Source organism: Heteronotia binoei, chromosome 19 (assembly GCF_032191835.1).
Source record: "Heteronotia binoei isolate CCM8104 ecotype False Entrance Well chromosome 19, APGP_CSIRO_Hbin_v1, whole genome shotgun sequence".
Taxonomy (NCBI): Eukaryota; Metazoa; Chordata; class Lepidosauria; order Squamata; family Gekkonidae; genus Heteronotia; species Heteronotia binoei.
The window spans coordinates 16,556,972-16,573,983 of NC_083241.1; positions in this window are offsets into that span (position 1 = coordinate 16,556,972).

Sequence of the window (17,012 nt, forward strand, 5' to 3'; positions counted from 1 at the left end):
TTCTCCACTCCTCCACTTGCAGCTGCTGGAATGGCCTTGGGTCAGCCATAGCTATCGCAGGAGTTGTCCTTGAAAGGGCAGCTTCTGTCAGAGCTCTCTCAGCCCCACCCACCTCACAAGGTGTCTGTTGTGGGGGAAGAAGATAAAGGAGATTGTAAGCCGCTCTGAGTCTGTGATTCAGAGAGAAGGGCGGGGTATAAATCTGCAGTTTTCTTCTTAATGCATAGTGTCACAGTGAGTCAGAAGCATGGCTTTTTTTGTAGCAGGAGCTCCTTTTCGTATTAGGCCACACACCCCTGATGTAGCCAATCCTCCAAGAGCTTACAGGGCTCTTAGTACAGGGCCTTCTGTAAACTCCAGGAGGATTGGCTACATCGGGGAGGGGTGGCTTAATATGCAAAGGAGTTCCTGATACCAAAAAAAGCCCTAGTCAGAAGCAACTTGGCTACATATAATGCACATACAAACAATGCAGGGGTCCAAAGACAGTGAAATATGCAAGGTGCACTCTGCGGCATTTCTCTGTGAGGCTCAGTTGTATAGAAGAAATGAAATGAGCCAATGTACCCAGCTGAATCAAGTCTCTTTGCAAGGTAGGACCCTGTTCTGAAATCCTTCTCCAGCACATTGAGTCTGATGTTTCTGACCATCAGGGGACACCTGAGAGAAACTTGTGAGCTTTAAAGAGTTGTTCTGGTCCAGCCTGCAATCCCGGAGTGGTGGTGGTGATGCTACTCAGTTCTTGCAGGATGCTTCCATTGATGTTAAGTATCCAGTACTGGTATGAAGAGATGAATCTGCCTTAGACTTTTGACCTATCTAGCTCAGGACTGCCTGTGGCGACTGGCAACAGAACCAGACTTCCTGCTTTAGATTGTTTGCCAGTTTCTAGAAAATTGGAAATAGAGATGGACCCTTGTGCTCTGCCAGTGAGCTCTGGCCCACAAACAGCTGGAGAGGCTGGAGGTAGCCAGAAGCAATGGAGGTGGACCAGGTTAGTCTTTGTGGCCCAGACAGAAAGCTGGAGCCAAAACCATCATTCCTATAGTAGCAGATATGCACAGCCAGATACTACTGGAGGGGACTAGCCAGGAAATGGTCCAAGGGAGAAGTATGGGAGCCAAAATGCAACTGGGAAACAGTCAGATAGACAGGTGGTTCAGCCAAACAGCCAGGAAGGGACTTTTCTCAGAAACGAACCCAGATGGAGAATGCAACAAATCTTGGAGCTATCAAAGGGTGTGAAATAGCAAGCAGAGATAATGAGATTCCGATCTTCTGTCCTGAAGATGATCTCGGAAGTCATCCTTTCTGTCAGCCTAACCAACCTCACAACCTCAAGCAGAGAGAAGCAGGCATGCTGCCCAAAGCTTCTTAGTAAGATGGGTGCAAGGAGAAAGAAAATTAAAACAATTCCTGCAGACAGAATAAGTCTTCTGGATTTCAGGGGCCAAGGAGGTGTCACCTCGCCTCGGGAACCAGGAAGAATGACTCTTTGATCACATGATCTCAAGGAACAGGAGGAGTCTAGTCCAGGGGTGGCCAACGGTAGCTCTCTGGATGCTTTTTGCCTACAACTCCCATCAGCCCCAGCCATCAGCCATGCTGGCTGGGGCTGATGGGAGTTGTAGACAAAAAGCATCCGGAGAGCTACCATTGGCCACCCCTGGTCTAGTCCATGAAACCCACCTGCAAGACTGAATCGCTGGTAACTCCCTCCCATGGCTGACTGGCAGCTCTGGCAAAATAGGGGGTTGGGGGAGGAACTAAACACAACATGGCCAATGGCTGGGGCTGATGGGAGTTGTAGGCAAAAAACATCTGGAGAGCTACCGTTGGCCACCCCTGCTCTCTAAGCATTGGGATTCAGAGATTTGCTGCCTCTGTGTATACAGTCACCTTGGCTAATAGCCATTGATGGATGTCTCTTCCATGATCTAACCCCTTTTCAGTATAATATATATGTTCATGGTTGCCATGACCTCCACAGGCAGTGAATAGTTGCATCAGTCATTGAGTAAAGACATATCTCCTTCTGGGTGCCCCTGAGTTCTACTATAACGAGAAGGGGAGAAAGAGCTCGTTATATCCACCTCACGCATAGTTTTATAAGCCTTACTCATGTCTCTCTTTAGCCATCTTTTTAAAATTCCAGACCAGGGGTGGCTACACTGTGGCTTGGGAGCCAACATGTGGCTCTTTCACAAAGGTTGTGTGACTCTCAAAGCCCCCACTGTCCTGTTGGCCAGCTTGGAGAAGGCATTTGTCTCTTTAAATCTCTTCTCCAAGCTAAGTCAGCCAGTGGCTTGAAGAATGCATTTAAAGTTAAAGTTGCTTTCTTTCTACCTCTCACTCCATCTGTTTTCCTTCCTTCCTTCCTTCCTTCCTTCCTTCCTTCCTTCCTTCCTTCCTTCCTTCCTTCCTTCCTTCCTTCCTTCCTTCCTTCCTTCCTTCCTTCCTTCCTTCCTTCCCTTGAGGCCCTCAGACATCTGACATTTAGTCTATATGGCTCTTACATTAAGCAAGTTTTGCCACCTCCGTCCCAGCCTTTCCTCCAACCCCCTAACCATCTTGGCTGCCTTCATTTGAACTTTTCCCAGCTCTGCAATGATTTTTAGAGATACAGTGACCCAAACTGATGCATGAAGTCCAGAATTTCTAGATCTTCGAGAAGGTCTCAGGAGACAACCAGCATCAAGCAGAGACGGCCCTGGTATTGTACAGGACTGCATGAGAGTCAACTGTGTCCACCCAGTAATGTAGCAACCACCAATCATACTTTGCAGTCAACAGTTTTCTGTTTCTCAACAGAGAGAAAATACAGCTTCTCCAGCTGTGCCTTGCTGCAAAGGCTTCTCCCTCACTAAAGGGGGTCAGTAGCGACCCCCCAAAAAACAGCTCTCCCCACATTTATTCTTACAGCATAATGCCCCCTAGTGTTGTGCTTTAGCATTGCAATGTACTCAACTTCCTGTGAGAGAGGGCCCCATGCGGTGGCACTAAAAGACTGGAGAAGCGAAATCAAAGCACTTGCAGTCCCCACAGGAGTCTGGTTGCTCGTACAGCTCAGAAGAGCATCAAAAGGAAAAGGGACTGAAAGCAGCTCTTCCCGTCCCATCCCTCCTCCTCCTGCAAAGCCCGGGGAATAGCTTGCAGGCAGCTTTTGATGTGGTGTCTGCTTTTTCCTTTTCAAGTACATTGGGAGAAGGTACCCACATATGATAGAAAGTGCACCTTTGGCAAACAGCACATTTTCTTTTCCAGGAGACCTGGAGGAGGGTGTGTAGGTGAGAAAGAGAGAGGGGAAGCGGATCTGCTGTTCTTGAGAACCAAGGTGTCAAATCAGGGACATTTGGAGAACAGAAGGGAGTTTGGGGCACGAGCTTCAACAGAGAACTCTTAGCACCATCACCAAACTACAATTCCCAGGATTCCTTGGGCAATGATAAACTGGCGCAGAATTGACAGGTTTTGTAGTGCAGAGGCATCCTCAGAGGATACTCTCCTGAGGCATCACAAACAGCCTTTGGTGGGAGAAGGATATATTCCTTTCAGGCATCCTTGATGGCCAGGGACTGTCATGTTCCACCTTCAGGCTCCCTGCCAATAGTCCCAAACCCTATACATCAGGCCTCTTACTTGTTCCTTTTAAGACCTCAGCTGTGAAAAGAAGAGGGGGAGGGGGGCTCAGGGTTCATCCTCCTTCCCCAGTGGCTTCTTCACTGGCTATAGTCAAGAACAGTCTTTCCTCATTGGCTTCTCCACAACTGTTAATGGCCAGCCTAGCGAGAAAAATGGTCCACCCACAGCTTCCCAGGTTTCACTGGGGGCTAGGCCTTCCTCCAGGATCTAATTGGATGGCAGCTCCCACCTTATTACTCCTTATGAACCCCTCCCTCCCAGTTTTAACCCCATAGTTGTCCTCTCTGACACTCTGCTGGTCCATGTCTGTGTTGTTGACTCCCAGCTCAATAGCCAAGGGGGTTTCTGCTGTAACTAGAACATTCGCCTACCAAGGCAACTAGCTGCCTCCCCCAGCAGATCAGCTCTGCCCCCCTAGCAGGACATCTGCTGTCATTACTCCCGATTTCCACCATGGCTTCAGTTTGTGTTTGATGAGCACAGTCACAGTTTGTTGTGATCCCTGCTCGCCCTACTCCCTATTTGTTTTGCATGCGAAGCACGACTAAAAGTTCCTCCTGCTTTAGGAACCATCAATCAGACTCCCATTTTGCTGTCAATTCCAAAATCCCAAAGGGTGATTAACATGTGGAATTCACTGCCACAGGAGGTGGTGGTGGCTACAAACATAGCCAGCTTTAAGAGGGGATTGGATAAAAATATGGAGCAGAGGCTATTAGCCACAGTGTATATATATGTGTGTGTGTGTGTGTATGTATACACACACACACACATATTGGCCACTGTGTGACACAGAGTGTTGGACTGGATGGGCCATTGGCCTGATCCAACATGGCTTCTCTTAGGTTCTTATGTTCTTATGTTCTGGCATCAGTGGTTTTTATTTCCTCCTCACAAAGTGGGTGCTAAATCACTTAGTTCTGGGATATGAAAGGTGCTCACCTTTGGTTGTCTTATGAACATCTCTGCTGGATCAGGCCAGTGGTCCATCACGTCCAGCATTCTGTCTCACACAGTGGCCAACCAGTTGCCCTGGAGGGCCAACAAACAAGGCACAGCAGCTGCAGCCTTCCTCTGAAGTTGCCACTTGGCACTGGTGTTCAGAGGCTGACTGCTTCTGAATGGGGAGATTCCCTTTAGCCACCATGGCTAGGACCCACTGATCAACCTGCCCTCCATTAATGCGTCTAATCCCTTTTAAAAGCTGTCTTTGCTTGTGGCCGTCACTACAACTTCTGGCAGTGAATTCCACATTTTAATCATCTGGCAAAGGGAAGTTCAGTTTTAAGGCTTCCCCAATGGGGATATGTTCAGTCACACATTCCATGCAAAAAAAAGAAGAGAGCTCACAAGCATGGCCAACAAGCTGGATTGTCATGAACAAGCAGAGATTTATCATATAATGACTACCTTTACATCCCACTTTCTCTCCCCAGTGGGGACTCACAATGGCTTGGAACATTCAACCCCTTCTCTATTTTGTCCTCACATCAACCCTGCGAGGTAGGTTAAGGTGTGGGGGGAACTGGCTGAAGATCCCTCAGCAAGCTTCCAAGGCAGAGAAAGCCTTCAAGGCAGAGGAAGGCTTTGAGGTTGGGTCTCTCAGGTTCTCTTCTGACACCCTAACCACTGCCCCATGCTGGCTCCATTATAAGATCTGAAGGTGTTGTGTTTGCCTAGAATAATGACCAGTTGTTCCTAGAGACCACCTTGGTACCCACCAAAATAGCCGTGCTTCCTAAAGTATTAGATGGAACGGCCAGTGTGGTGTAGTGAACTGAGCACTAGCCTTGGATCAAAGAGATGGGAGTTCCGATCTTCATTCAGCCATAAAGTATACTGGTTGTTACAGGCTTCTGGTTTCTGTTGCCAGTGTTAACAGCATCACTATCAAACCATGGGCCATCAAATCACAGCCAGCCTATGGTGATCCCAGCAAGGAGCTTTTGAGGTAATGGAGAGTCAGAGGTGGTTTGCCATTGCCTGCCTCAGCAGAGCCGTCCTTGGTGGTCACCCTTCTAAGTACTAACCCTGCTTGGCTTCCAAGATCTAACAAGCTCTGGCTATACCAGGGGTGGCCAAAAGGTGGCTCTTTCACACATATTGTGTGGTTCTCAAAGCCCCCACCACCCAGTCGGCCAGCTTGGAGAAGGCATTTCTCTTTATAAAACACTTCTCCAAGCCAAGCCAGCCATTGGCTTGGAGAATGCATTTAAAGTTAAAGCTGTTTTCTTTCCACCTCCCTCCTCTCCATCTATTTTCCTTCCTTCCTTCCTTCCTTCCTTCCTTCCTTCCTTCCTTCCTTCCTTCCTTCCTTCCTTCCTTCCTTCCTTCCTTCCTTCCTTCCTTCCTTTCCTCAAACATCTGACGTTCATGTCTTGTGGCTCTCACAAATCTGACATTTATTCTATGTGGCTCTTACATCAAGCAAGTTTGGCCACCCCGGGGTTACACCATGCCACCTTCCCTCCAAAGTCAAACCAAGACAACCATCTGCTAATCTAATGTATCTCTAATTTTGTTTTAATCTGGCAAATGTTTTTAGTGTCACTGTACATCACCTACAGGAGCAGGGACTGGGCAATAACAAAATCTAATAAATAATAATATTAATAATGTTCAGAGAAAAAGGTAGTGGAAAATAGTGAGAAATATATCTCCTTGCAAATGGTATCTGTAAGCAAGTCTGCTTAGGGGTAGGCAGGGCACTTACCGGAGGGTAAATCCAGGGGCACCAGCTGATAGTTTCATCAACAGTCTGGATCTCTTTGTTGGTAGTGTGCAACAGTAAAAACTGTGTGTGTGTGTGGGGGGGGAACATTTGGACACCTGTGCCCATGAGGTTTTATTGTACAATAGCTTCTTGACAGGAGCAGTCTACCTGAGCAGCCCAATTTTTAAATCCCTACAGCAATACCCTTCCAGATCCACAGCCATTCTTCAAGCCCCACAACCTGGTTCTGAGCGTGGAGTTCAGGTCCAGGAGCTTGCAGGGAACATGAGAACGAGAAGCAGCATCAGTTTGCTACCGCCTGCAGCCGACGGGATCCTCTGGTTGGACTTTGTGTTTGAGGTTGGTGCTTCGAGGGCAGGAATTGCACTTTCCTCTTAGGAGTGTCGCTGTCCATGGTGTATCCCAAGCTCCCTTTCTTCTCCTTCCCTCCCCCCCCCCCCTTCCCACATTATGCAATGAGATTCCTCGGTCCCTCCAGAGGATTTCCCTGAAGGAGTTCAGAAAACAGAACAAAAATAGAAGGTCAGTCAATACGAGGCCTGGCTCACCTAGAAGCACTTTACGCCTCCAAAAGACAGCACTCTTCTACTCAACTCCCAAATGTCTCCTGAATATCCATGTTTTTCTTCATCTTCCTCCCTCCACTGGTCAGGCATTAGTTTAAACAGATAATTCAGCCACCGGTCACGTACCTCCCTAAATAATCTAGCCATAAACACATTCAGCATTTTTTAAATCCCCCCCATTCAGTGTTCATCTAAGTAGTCCTTAACAGCATCCATGGCTGCTGACCTATTTGGATTGGCAAGATTTTGGCACATGCTCAATTTTGGAGGGGGGGAGGCAGGGAGAGATTTTGCAAACCTGTATGGCAGGCATTCAAGAAATTTGAAGAAGAAGAAGATGATGATATTGGATTTATATCCCGCCCTTCACTCCGAAGAGTCTCAGAGCGGCTCACAATCTCCTTTCCCTTCCTCCCCCACAACAGACACCCTGTGAGGTAGATGAAGATATTGGATTTATATCCCACCCTCCACTCCGAAGAGTCTCAGAGCGGCTCACAATCTCCTTTCCCTTCCTCCCCCACAACAGACACCCTGTGAGGTAGATGAAGATATTGGATTTATATCCCGCCCTCCACTCCGAAGAGTCTCAGAGCGGCTCACAATCTCCTTTCCCTTCCTCCCCCACAACAGACACCCTGTGAGGTAGATGAAGATATTGGATTTATATCCCACCCTCCACTCCGAAGAGTCTCAGAGCGGCTCACAATCTCCTTTCCCTTCCTCCCCCACAACAGACACCCTGTGAGGTAGATGAAGAGATTGGATTTATATCCCGCCCTCCACTCCAAAGAGTCTCAGAGCGGCTCACAATCTCACAGAGCGGCTCACAATCTCACAGAGCGGCTCACAATGATGCATGGGATGCATGAGATGGAGAAAGTAGAGAAAGAAGTACTTTCTCCCTTTCTCACAATACAAGAACACGTGGGCATTCGATGAAATTGCTGAGCAGACAGGTTAAAACGGATAAAAGGAAGTACTTCTTCACCCAAAGGGTGATTAACATGTGGAATTCACTGCCACAGGAGGTGGTGGCGGCCACAAGTATAGCCACCTTCAAGAAGGGTTTAGATAAAAATATGGAGCACAGGTCCATCAGTGGCTATTAGCCACAGTGTATGTGTGTATATAAAAATTTTTGCCACTGTGTGACACAGAGTGTTGGACTTGATGGGCCGTTGGCCTGATCCAACATGGCTTCTCTTATGTTCTCTTATGTTCTTATATCCCACCCTCCACTCCGAAGAGTCTCAGAGCAGCTCACAATCTCCTTTACCTTCCTCCCCCACAACAGACACCCTGTGAGGTAGATGAAGATATTGGATTTATATCCCGCCCTCCACTCCGAAGAGTCTCAGAGCGGCTCACAATCTCCTTTACCTTCCTCCCCCACAACAGACACCCTGTGAGGTAGATGAAGATATTGGATTTATATCCCGCCCTCCACTCCAAAGAGTCTCAGAGCGGCTCACAATTTCTTTTACCTTCCTCCCCCACAACAGGCACCCTGTGAGGTAGATGAAGATATTGGATTTATATCCTGCCCTCCACTCCGAAGAGTCTCCGAGGGGCTCACAATCTCCTTTCACTTCCTCCCCCACAACAGACACCCTGTGAGGTAGATGAAGATATTGGATTTATATCCTGCCCTCCACTCCGAAGAGTCTCCGAGGGGCTCACAATCTCCTTTCCCTTCCTCCCCCACAACAGACACCCTGTGAGGTGGGCGGGGCTGGAGAGGGCTCTCATAGCAGCTGCCCTTTCAAGGACAACCTCTGCCAGAGCTATGGCTGACCCAAGGCCATCTCAGCAGATGCAAGTGAAGGAGTGGGAAATCAAACCCAGTTCTCCCAGATAAGAGTCTGCACACTTAACCACTACACCAAACTGGCAATTTGGAACTGAACTGAACAGACCCTGTGACTGGATCACTTCTGACTACCAGGGCTTTTTTCCCTGGGAGAATGTGGTGGAATAGAGTTTCAGAATCAGTTTGTGGAAACAAAATTCTGGGGAAATTTTTTTTTTTAAGTTCACGAGGAGCACTTGTGTTTCTCTTTCATTTACCTCTTGAGAGTTCCAGCACCTCTTTTTTCCAGGAGGGGAAAAAAAGCCCTGATCATCACAATTTGACCGGTGAAGTTTGTGCAATACAAAGTTTGCCACATCCCTAGCAGTGTTATCTGGACATAGGCAAAAGAACAAGGGTCATCAGTGGCCAGAAGGGTACCAGAATCACAGTGCAGATTGAACCATGCAGCACCCTCATCCACATAGCAGCAACTAGAGCACAGCTATTTTGAGAATGAAAGGGGAAGAAGAGGCAAAGTCCGCCGGGAGGTTTTCCCTCCCAGGAAGAACACGCTCTCCAGGGGAAGACCACCCTGGCCCCAGTCATCAGCCAGAGAAGGGGCAGCTATTTCTGGGGAGCTAATGGGAGACTTACCCCTCTACCTGGGCTCCTGCCAGTCAGAGTAGACAAGACTGACCTTGAGAGAACAATAGCCTTACTCAACAGAAGGCTGCCGCAGGTGAGCTGGTCGTCACCCATACCTGTGAGAGGTTTTGCTGTCATTTACCCTGCTGCCTCCATGTCAGCAGAAGCAAATCAGAGATGCCAGCCATTGCCAAAGGAAGTATGAATTGGCTCGAATATAGAGGAGTGTAACAATAGGAAGCGAAGAAATGCTGATGATGGACTGAGCCTTTATTTCCCCCTGTTGACACCTCCCACTCTATTTTGCAAAGCCAAAATCTTGAAAGAGAAGCGGACAGGTTTATTGCCACCCCTGGAAGCAGCAGGGCAGGTATCTTCTCCCCCTAGCGCCAGCATGCCTATTTTCTTCTTTTTCCCCCAGTAACAGCTTTGCAAAAGTCGTTAACCATCACACTAATGTGTAGGATCTAATCTCTCCCTGCGCAGAGATGACAGCAGCTTCGCTGCTCGATGGCATAATTGTGTTTTGATCTGGCGTGCCAAGTTCCCAATGCTTCCGCTTGACACACTAAGAAGTGATACTGTGTTAAAGAGAGAGGGAGGGGGAGGGAAGCCCCTCACAGCTCTGGACGGCTCCTCCCCACGGCAAAGGGGGCCATCTTCACCTCTCCCACAGATGCCAAATGTAATTCAGAGGATGAATATTCTCCCGTTTCTCTGGGCCAGCTGTGGAATCAGGGACAGGGAAGCAGAAGTCCAGGAGCCAAAAAAATGAGGGGGGGGACCCCTGTTCTCCTCCCCCCTGCCCAGGTTCTGTGCCAAGGCCGGATTCTGCTTCTGAAGCCCTCTGTTGTCATTGGAGGCAAGACTCTGGCACTGGAGAGGCAGCCCATGTCCTGCCAACATGGCTGTAATAAACAAATCAATAATTAAGAGAGGATACACATTAGCTTTTGAATGCGGCCCAGACGGAGGTTTATTTTAGACCTGATGAAGCAAATGAGGATCTGGGTGAATTTGTGAGATGTGAGGGATGCCAGAGTCAAGTCATACGGAGCCTGTGGCAGGAGCAAGGCCCACGGAGGCATCTTTGCCAGTCATTTTGAATCCCGGGGAGGGGCTCATTGCTGCCCCTGGGAGTAAATTAAATTAAATTATTAACTGGCACTGTGTGTAAAGCAGCCAGGAGCAGCGTTCCCTCTAAGCTGAGCTCGTGTGAGCTGGCTCACAGTTTTCTTAGCCTCTGGCTCGCACATTTTTGTCTTAATTCCGCCTGCTCAGGAAGGAACACACTAATTGATGCAGCAGCTCACAACTCTAATGCCAGGAGCTCACAAAGTAGAATTTCTGCTCACAAGACTCCACAGCTTAGAAGCAATGTTGGCCAGGAGATCTGAGACTGTCTGGCAGCCGCAAGTTCTAGCTCTTAGCATTATGCTAGTGGTGAGCTAGGGATTTTTTTGTTTTTAGGGGTTGAGAGAACTCTAAAAGAACTGTGACTGGCCCAAAGTCACCTAGGTAGCTTCACGTGGAGTAGTGGGGAACTGAACCTGGTTCTCCAAATTAGAGTCCACCACTTTTAACCACTGCACCAAACTGGCTCTTACTCCTAGCAGTGATTGGCCCACTGTCCTCACTCCAAAACACCAGGATGCCTGTTCTCTTTTTGCTCATTTAACAACTTTGCAAAATAAAGTCCTGTTCACATGTTACAGTGAATGCATGTATATCCTGCATGTATGAGTGTATACATCTGTCTGTAAGAAACAGCCAACTTGCATTCAATTTGATAATAAAACCAAAAACTAGTACCTGTATAAATGTGAGCTTTCAATCACACATTCAGCTGTACATGTGTTGAATGTAACATGAAAATTACTTAATGCACATATAAAGGAAAAGCAAGTGTGCATTGTACAGAGATTGTACTTGTATTCACTTTAACAAGATCGGAGCCAATCATTTGATACCCTTGGTATGGTCCTGGTTTAGATCTTTTATAATGAACTGGGTTTCCCCTCTTAATTCATATTGTTATATTAATCTGGGTCTACATTCATCTCACGGGCAGAAAGAAATTGTCCTTTTGCAGCCTGAAACAAATACATAACAGAAAGGACTTCTCCGTGGTGGCTCATGAACGTTGAAATTCCTTGTCCATGGAAATGTGCTCAGTCTCATCCTTGTGGGTCTTGTGACAGCATGTCCAACCTGTTCTCCTGCAGCCTTTTGGCCACATGGCATTTGAGTTCTGATGGTGCTTTGGTTTTTTCCCTTTGTTCTCCTGACTTTTTAAAAAGATCTGCTTTATTGATTTTGATCTGTTTATTTTGGGTATTGATTTCTGTCTTCTTGTGTTTTAGGCATAGTTTTGAGATGTTTTTCTTTGCTTCCATTTCTCTGGGGTTCTTTTACCCCCCCAAAAAAGTGGAGTAGAAATTATAAAATAACTGTTGTCAGTTCATCTCACAAGTAACTCAGGTACCTCTCTCTCTTAAACCAGATATTGTTTTTAAAAATATTTTCTTATGGTTAGTGAACAGTGCATTTTATTTTTTTAAAGATGGTTACCATGTGGAAATTAATCTGGTAGGATTATTCAGCTTTGTGAGGGTGATTTGGAAGGAAATTCATAATGAGAGCTAGTGTATCATAGCTGTTATGAGTCTGTGCTATGAGCTGAACAGCTTCAGACTACTAGATTACCTGCATTTCCTTTAAACTTTCTAAACAAAGCCTGAAATCTCCTGTATCTGCAAACTATGCAATAAAACTACACTTACAGCTAAAAATAAAAAAGTATCAACTGGATGGCCTGTATCCTACTGCATCTCTCCACAACATTTATCATTTAATCTAGCTGCAAAGATACTTTAATAGATATTTTTATTTTTATCTGGCATTTTGCTGCTGCTGCTGCTGCTGTTCTGGGCCTGATTTTATGTATATGATTTGTGATTTGTTCTGCTTTTTGATCTGAGGCCCCATTTTTAAATCTGCTCCATGTACAAAAGAAAAAGGGTGAGCCTGCTGGACATCTTTATGGGGTTAATTTCACAATGAGGGAGCCACCACTTAGAAGGCTTTGGTTTCTGCAGCTCTCATGTCTGAAAATGGGAGCTTTGAGGAGATCGTAAAAGCATGTTGTAGCATATTGGAGGGAGACAGTCTTTAAGTTACCCAGTCCCGGTGGAAGCTGGATTCAGGTAGCTGGCTCAAGGTTGACTTAGTCTTCCACCCTTCTGAGGACAGTAAAATGAGTACCCAGCTAACAGGGGGTAAAGTGTAGATGACTGGGGAAAGCAATGGCAAACCACCCCATAAAAAGTCTGCCAAGAAAATGTCATGATGTGACATCACCCCATGGGTTGGTAATGACTTGGTGCTTGCACAGAGGACTACCTTTACCTTTATCTTTAGTCACAAAGCTGTTGAGATTTCAGTTCACCCATGAATTCATTCTGTGGTATTGCTTGGGATTTCAAACATTTTGGGAAGCAAGGCATCGTTATTATGCTTGAAATGGTGTTCTGGCTTTAGTATGAAAATTTCTGAGACTGAGGCCAGGAGTGAACTGAAGTTTGCTGGGAGATTTCTGACCAACTAGCCCACAATGAAGGGTCACCTCACCACACCTAAGATTTTGCCGTCTGTTTTACCCACCCGTTTATTTACCCACTTCATTGATATCCCCTCCCTTACAGATATCCCCTTTCTTACAGAGACTCAAGGCAGATTCCAGCTAAAAAAAATCAGTAAGAATGGTACAATACAAGTATAGTCTGTTACTTCAGAGTAATTGTAAACAAAGTTAGAGAACATTGCTCTGAAACACAGTATAACGCAGATAATAAAATGGGGATTATAAGATTGGCAAACAACACTGTGAAATGTTATATGACATACAATAGGCAGTGTAATAAAACTAGATGCAACATTTAAAATGATGCAATAAACGCAGCAAAATATATACAGTAAAGACTGTCAGATTTCACTCATACTGGTAGAACAACTTGGTGTAGGGCCAAAAGCTCATGATGTAAGGATTGGTGGACACCATCTGACCATTATTTGGGGTCTCATCCCCCTTCATTCTAGAACTAGATAGTCTGGAGTCTCTATATTATTAAGAAGACCAATCCACTTGGGTAAGGAAGAAGAAGGAGAAGGAGGAGAAGAAGAAGGAGAAGAAGAAGAAGACCGTAGATTTATACCCCATCCTTCTCTCTGAATCAGAATCCCAGAGTGGCTTACAATCTCCTTTCTCTTCTTCCACCACAACAGGCACCCTGTGAGGTAGGTGGGGCTGAGAGGGCTCTCACAACAGCTGCCCTTTCAAGGACAACCTCTGCAAGAGCTGTGGCTGACCCAAGGCCATTCCAGCAGCTGCAAGTGAAGGAGTGGGGAATCCAACACAGTTCTCCCAGATAAGGCTCCACACACTTATCCGCTGCACCAAACTGGTAGGAATTGCTAAGGAAACAGCAGGGCTATCCAGCTAAGTAAAAAAGAGTACAGAGAAGGATGGGCACAAATCAATTTACAAACTGAAGTTTATCACAAACCGGGTAGTTTGTGACACTTGGCTTGTGCAGTGGCTTCCCCCACTGACAAAACCATTTTTTCATGGGGGTTCATACAGTTCATGAGAGCAGTTTGTGGGCTAGAGATGCTGGCGCCAGTGAATCAATCGTCAAGGCAATGGGGGGGATGGACTTCTGTAGCCCTGGAAACACCAATCTTAGCCCTCCAACAGCTCTGGCTGTCAACAAGAGAGCTCCCATTCTGCTTTATGTTATAAACCCCCAGCTCACACTCAGCTGCTCTGACTTCGCAGCAGGCAGTTAGGCAGAGAGGAGGAAGCAGACTGTTAGAGGCAAAGAGGGAAGGATTTAGAGGACTGTGTGAACAGTGTCGGCACTTCAGGGCTCTGAGGCACCTGTCTCTCTGGTACAGCAAGGCAGAGGGGCAAAGCCAGTGGGTTCATCATCTGAGGACTCACACAATTCCCCCCACCCCAAATTGTTTTTTTCTGCACATGTCCAGTCTGGGAAGGTGTCTGGTGGGGTCAGGACTCTGACCCACACCACCTGTCCCTCTACTAGGCCACTTTTACTAGATTAAGGCCAATTTTCAGATGGGTTGCTCAATGTCCTCTCCAAGGTGTGTTGACTCCTCCTGGTCTCAGTTGATATTGCTGCCAGTCCCAGTAGACAATACTGTCCTTGATAGATTTATTGTTGGACTCAGGAGAAGGCATTGGTGGTTATGAAGCCGACTGAAACTTGGTAAAGGTAGTCCCCTGTGCAAGCACTGGTTGTTTCTGACTCAGGGGTGACGTCGCATCATGACGTTTTCACAACAGACTTTTTAAGGGGTGGTTTGCCATTGCCTTCCCCAGTCATCTACACTTTCCCCCCAGCAAGCTGGGTACTCATTTTATTGACCTTGGAAGGATGGAAATCTTGAGCCGGCTACCTAAACCCAGCTTCCATCGGGATCGAACTCAGGCCGTGGGCAGAGTACTGCAGTACTGCCACTTTACCACTCTGCACCACGGGACCAAACTGCAAAACCAGTTCTTGCTTAATCCTGGTCTACAAATGCAAGAAAATATTTGCCTTTCTTCTGAAGGCAAATGAGGCATTGTCAAATACTACATTGGTCTTCAATCGAACGCCACCTAACTTCTACACTTTGGAAGGCTCTAATATTGCAATTATATTATCTGGCAAATGCCCAAACTGTTTTTATCTCTAAATCCTTTTCCATCCCCACTAGCTTGTGGTAGCCTGTTTTGGGGGGAACTTTTCCAACTGAGTATTCTTAAATGCAGCCTATTCCTGTTTCACTCATCAAAGGAAAAGGACATTTGTCCATGTTTTGACTGTAGCTCTTCTAGGGGGTTGTGATGGTGTCCTTAGAGGACCCTGCTTTACAGATTGCCTCCCTGAGCTCCTCAGGGCTCCATATGGAACTGGGGCACTTGAGATCTCTGGATGGCCGAGAGAGCCCTGTGTGTCCTGGGCCAGGCATTGTGGGTGAACAAGACAGAAACAAACAGTGACACTTTCTGACTTTGGCTCTTCTCCTTAAAAGCAAACAAGACGATCTTTTTAAGCAAGTGGTATCCCACAACTAGAAACCATGAGGCAGCTGAGGGAAGATTTTTACCTTTCTTTGTTCTTGGTGTTCTGCAGAAGCTAATTTACGAGATGTGTTCTTTTTGATCCATGACATTTAGAACATTTGCATTATGCGCAACAGAGACAAGGCTTTCAGTGGCATCACAGATCCACCCAGGATTTGTGTTCTGATTCCAAACCATTTGCAAAGAATAGAAACTATCTAGTCTTCTATTTGTCTGCGGTGGTTCTTTAAAGTACTGGGTTACAAAGCACTTAACTTCTGTTAGAAAGTTAACAATTAGTCATGGGTTACGAAGCCTCCAGAGAGTTGAGGAGAAGGGAAAACATTACACAGTGGATATGTTATTTGAATCCTTTAATGATGCAATACGTATTATTGCCTGCAACAATCCACACTGAGTGCTAACCAGGATCATGGTAAATACAAGATGTGGTTTTAACTTGAGCTAGATCAAGGCTTGTCTGCACCAAATACCAGAATGGCTGAAGGGAGGAGGGTAAAAAAAAAATCAACATCATTTTCAGGAAATCTTTTTAAAAAAAAAACAGATACAAAGAAATTGTGCCAAATGGATAAAAACTGATCCAGGGATAGCTGTGATTATTTGGCTTCAGCTCTGGGAGCTCACAAGCAAAGGAGGGCAATAAAACTGAAATGATAATATGGCAACTGCAGCCAGTCTGTAGGACTGAAACCCTGAAGCAGCTGCATTCTTGGAGCCACAGAAGCAGAATTCTGTTTCATGGCTGCTGTCTGAGCAGACAGTGATTCCCCAGGGGACAACCATGATGAGGGGACATTTGCCAGGGCACCTTGGAAGAGATCCAAAGAGACCAAAATATGGTCACTGCATCCTTTCCCATGACCAGGCTCCCTGGTGGACTATTCAATTTAGACCACTTTGGGAAGAACATTTCATAGTCAAAACTGGGAAGAAAAAACAGATTTGGTTTTTGCATTTCAAGCGACACAACATAAAACTATACATTTCCTTACAAGAAAGGAAAGCAGCGGGGTTGATTTTGTCAACACTCTTCCACTAAGACTTGTCCTGGTCTTGTTCTGCGAAAGGTTTCTGGCATAGCAGAGGGGAAGTCTTTGGATGCAACTCAACGTCTTCATGAATTCTTGAATTCTTCTTCATGAATAAAACACCCTGCATTTCCGGCTCAACGTTAGGAAGAACATCCTGCCCGTTAGAGCAGTTCCTCAGTGGAACAGGCTTCCTCAGGAGGTGGTGGGCTCTCCTTCCCTGGAGGTTTTTAAACAGAGGCTAGATGGCCATCTGACAGCAATGAAGATCCTGTGAATTTAGGGGGAGGTGTTTGTGAGCTTCCTGCATTGTGCAGGGGGGTGGACTAGATGACCCCGGAGGTCCCTTCCAACTCTGATTCTATAAACTGGAATTCAAAAAAACATCAAATGGTAATGAATGATCAAATGTGGAAGAGAGAAACTTGTTCAAGCTTTTGTAGAGATA